Source organism: Cynara cardunculus, assembly GCF_001531365.2.
Source record: "Cynara cardunculus var. scolymus isolate 2C chromosome LG 2, CcrdV1, whole genome shotgun sequence".
Classification (NCBI taxonomy): Eukaryota; Viridiplantae; Streptophyta; class Magnoliopsida; order Asterales; family Asteraceae; genus Cynara; species Cynara cardunculus.
This window is the reverse complement of record NC_037529.1, coordinates 66,728,889-66,733,275: the sequence shown is the minus strand read 5'-3', so window position 1 is coordinate 66,733,275 and position 4,387 is coordinate 66,728,889.

The following is a 4,387-nucleotide window of genomic DNA, read 5'->3' as shown; positions in this document are numbered from 1 at the left end:
TATCTTCAAACATATATTTTATTCAAAAATAAAAACATCATCGCTTTCTCAAAATCACATAAAACCATATTATAACATCGACTAAGATAAAGAATAAAATGAAATATTAAAATCACGATGTATCTCGCTGCATTGCGCGAGTACGCTTCTAGTACATTTATAATATTGATATTTTTATTTATTTTTTAATCTTGATCTTCCATTTTTATTGTTTTATGAGTTTTTAATTCGTGAAAGAAACACGGTAGTAAAATGTTCGGTATCGTTCAAGCTATTATGGATAAACGCATTGGAAAAAAATCAACAATATTGAGAAGATTAACTGGTTTATGGTGACAATCGGAGTTCGAGTTCGGGAAGTGAAAAAATTAACCAAAGCAAATGTCTTGGTAATAGATTAATATTTTATTAGACTCGTTTTAATCAAAATTATGTTCATTATGATGTATTGTGTTTTTTGTAGTTCATATTGCGTTGATAACTTTTTTCTTTAATTATTAATATGTATCTAATTCACATGTTCAAATGTAAGTACATGCACGACCCATTTTCATTTTTTTTTGTAAGGGTGTCCGGGCCAAAGCCCGACTAATCCCCGGCAAATTTGGAAGCTAAACATGACCCCACTTAAATGTCGCCAACACTCCCCTCTCAGGGCTCGAACTCGGGTTCATGACTATGTCATGCCCAAACCTTTACCACTAGGCTGGAAGGTCTTTGACCACGACCCATTTTCATATTGTCATATTACCGACTTTTATGAATCATGAACCATTGTGTTCATGTTACTTCTATCATATGAACACAAATGTTATTTTTTAAGCTTGATACCAAATCTGTATATTTGTGTAAGTGTTTGCACCCGGTGTTCATAACGTCGGGGTTATGTGTTCATATATTTTATACGATATGAAAAATGGGTGAACACGATATGAACAAGGGGTGAACAACCACATAAGACCAGAAACATATATGAACAAGGGGTGAACCTTAAACGGTATGGATGCAATGCATGTATAAAACACCAATTGACAAAGGATCGCCCCTGAATGTACAAGTTGTTCATATTGTGTTTATACCTGTTTTTTTATTTATTTTCGTATAACAGTTATTCTTATTATGTTCATATTGTGTTCATAAATGCTATGCAGTCCAAGTTCATATATATGTCAATTTTTTGTTCATATTTGACACAATGGTTCATATATATATATATATATATATATAGAGAGAGAGAGAGAGAGAGAGAGAGAGAGAGTTGTGTTCATATGGTTCTTATATTAACAAAAAATCATAGAATTTTTTGATTTTGTAACTCCTAATTAATGATATAGAAGTTACATAATATTTTTTTACCTAAATATTTTTTTCAACTTTGTTCACTTATCTTTATGAAATTTTAAATTTAAAAAAATAAGTTTTTATCATGACTAATTACAACCGTTTATTGAAAGATTGAATGACTACGGTCAATTAACAAAGTTAACACTAAACTTTGGTTAACATTTGAACATGGTCATATATATATATATATATATATATATATATATATATATATATATATATGAGGAGGGGTTCAACTGGAACATCCCTGTTTTATGAAAAATGCAAGAACATTTCTCGGTTTCCAAATTATTTAACTCATAATAAAAATAAAAGAAAGTAACTAATTAAAGATAATAATGTGGTTTCATATTTATTTGTAATTTTGGTGACTTTATTATTCCTAAAACCACATACAAATAATATATATATATATATATATATATATATATTCTAGTGATTCTTTAATATTGTGAATTTTACTTATTTGTTAGCAATGATTGTTAGCCATTTAAGGGGTCGTTTATCATATACTTACCCGAGTAAGCGCTTATCAAATCAAATTACCTTACAAAATGAATATAGTAAGAATTAAAAATCTTACCTAGTAAAAACGAGACAAGAATCAAGAGTTTTACCCGGTAAGTGAGAGCGATGACTCTTACCACGGTAAGCGCTTACTGGGTAAGTTGTTACATACGGTGCCGTTTTGATGGGACTAAAAACTTACCCAATAAGTAAGTAATAGTGTTAAATTTTATCGATAAACATTTACCGGGTAAGTGTTTGATAAACGGCCTTGGTTGATATTTGAAATTGAAATTTTTACTAAAAATAATTTATTTTGGTTTGTGTGTTTACTATTGACAAAAAAAACATTCATTTCCCATTTTATTATTAAAGAAAAATGAAAGAAAAGAAGGAAATAATGTATTTAATGGGTTTTTCAAACGTTATGATTAAATTCATATATTTCAATTTCTTCAAATTCTATGTCATTCAATATATTTCATTCTTTCAAAAATATTTTGAGAACTGAACATCACCTTAATGTCTACAAGTATGATTTCAATATTTATGGAAATCATTTCAAAAGTTCGAGTGAATCTGCACCTTAAAATGGTCCAACTGATTAAATTTTATTTCTAAAAAACCAGATTTTCTTATACTGAAAGGCCCGTTTTTAAAATTCGATAACTAAAGTAAAAAAATAAAATTTAGATTTTTAAAATATTAAAAAAAAAATGAATTATTACGACATTAAAAACTTATTATTAACATAAAAAAATAAAATAACACCGTATATGATAAATAAACACTATAATTTACCAAAGTGTTAATTTAAAATAACATGAAAAATACCATGTGCCTAAACCGAAACCTACAATAAACGTGTTTTAACACTTTGCCGTTTCTTTACATATATATCAGAATTCAAACGAGAATCTTTTTGATTTACAAGAGTGTAAAAACAACTTATAAACCAAGTAATGTAATTTACAGGATTTTTTTATTTAAATTATTATTAAAAAGATTCAAAAAATATTTAAGACGTGGGAGGGAAAAATTGAAAACTAAAGTGATGACATTCAAATACGATCACAACAACTCTGATCATCAAGTAAGAGATAAAATTCAGAAACATTACTTAACAGAAAGAGAAATGACTAAGAGATGAATGTAAAATCTGAAAATAACTATTTCTATTAAATTCTGGAACCATATACTATTTTTTTCTCACAAGATTTTATTAAATGTGAAAGGAAAATTGCACCAAAATGAAACCAACTTTCACCTAATTACTATTTTGGGGAACCAACTTTCAAAATCGTCATTTTGGGGAACCAACTTGNGGGGAACCAACTTTCAAAATCGTCATTTTGGGGAACCAACTTGCACTTGATTCCTATTTTGGGGAACCAACTTTCAAAATCGTCATTTTGGGGAAACAACTTGCACTTGATTCATATTTTGGGGAACCAACTTGCAAAATAATTATAGAAAAATAACTAAAATTCGTTTTTTTCCAAAAATTAATGCAATAAAATATATTTTTCATTTCAAATCTTTTTTTTTTTAATTCAGATATCAAATTGAACATTTAAAAAAAATCCAAATTACCACAATAAAAATTGTTTTTTACTGATGCAAAAAAAATCAATTTAATAGAAAAAAATTAATTGATGCAATAAAAAATAAATATTAAATATCACATTCAAGATTTTTATATCTAATCAATTGCATCAATTAACTTTTTCTATTAAATTGATTTTTTTTGCATCAGTAAAAAACAATTTTTATTGTGGTAATTTTTATTGTGATATCTTTATTGAATTAATTTTTTTTGTTGCCTTTTAGCTAGATCCCTAATATTGTGGATCTTGATATTGCGAAATTAGTGACATTTGAGTAAATCTGGAGAAAAATTGTTAGGAGACCAATTTGGGTGTGAGAAATGATGATTTGAGTCAATTTCCCTTTAAAATACCACTTTGGAATCATTGTCTAATCTAACTAGTTATTGGTTTTTGGAGGGTTAATGACTTATATTATAAGCGTTTGTAGAAAGGGGTTGAATACAAACACAACAAGTTTTTTACTTTTTAATTTTATATTTGGTATAAATACAAATTTACAGATTTGTTGCGGAAAGTAGAAAAGTAAGACATGTGATTCTAAACAATCTGACTAGCTGATAAATGTGTTAATGACTGAATTAGTAAGAGAATAAAACACTCTTTCAGATTTGAAGAACTGAGATAGTCTTCAGAGGTTAAGGTGCCAATTTGCAAGAATATGCACTTAGCAATTCTTCACAATGGGCAAGTTGCATATGATCTAGAGACTGCAATTTATAGCAGTCCATTTAATGCAACTTCAACGTGTGTCTTCATTTGATTTATTGATCCATGTATCTTTGTACTTTTCATATCAGCTATTTGATATGATGTAGACACTTATTGCTTCAACCCATCTTTCTTTATGTCAACTGAACAATAAAGAAAGTATAGTACTAATAAAACAATACTTTTGAATTTGTTTTGGTTGACATGATGAACATGTT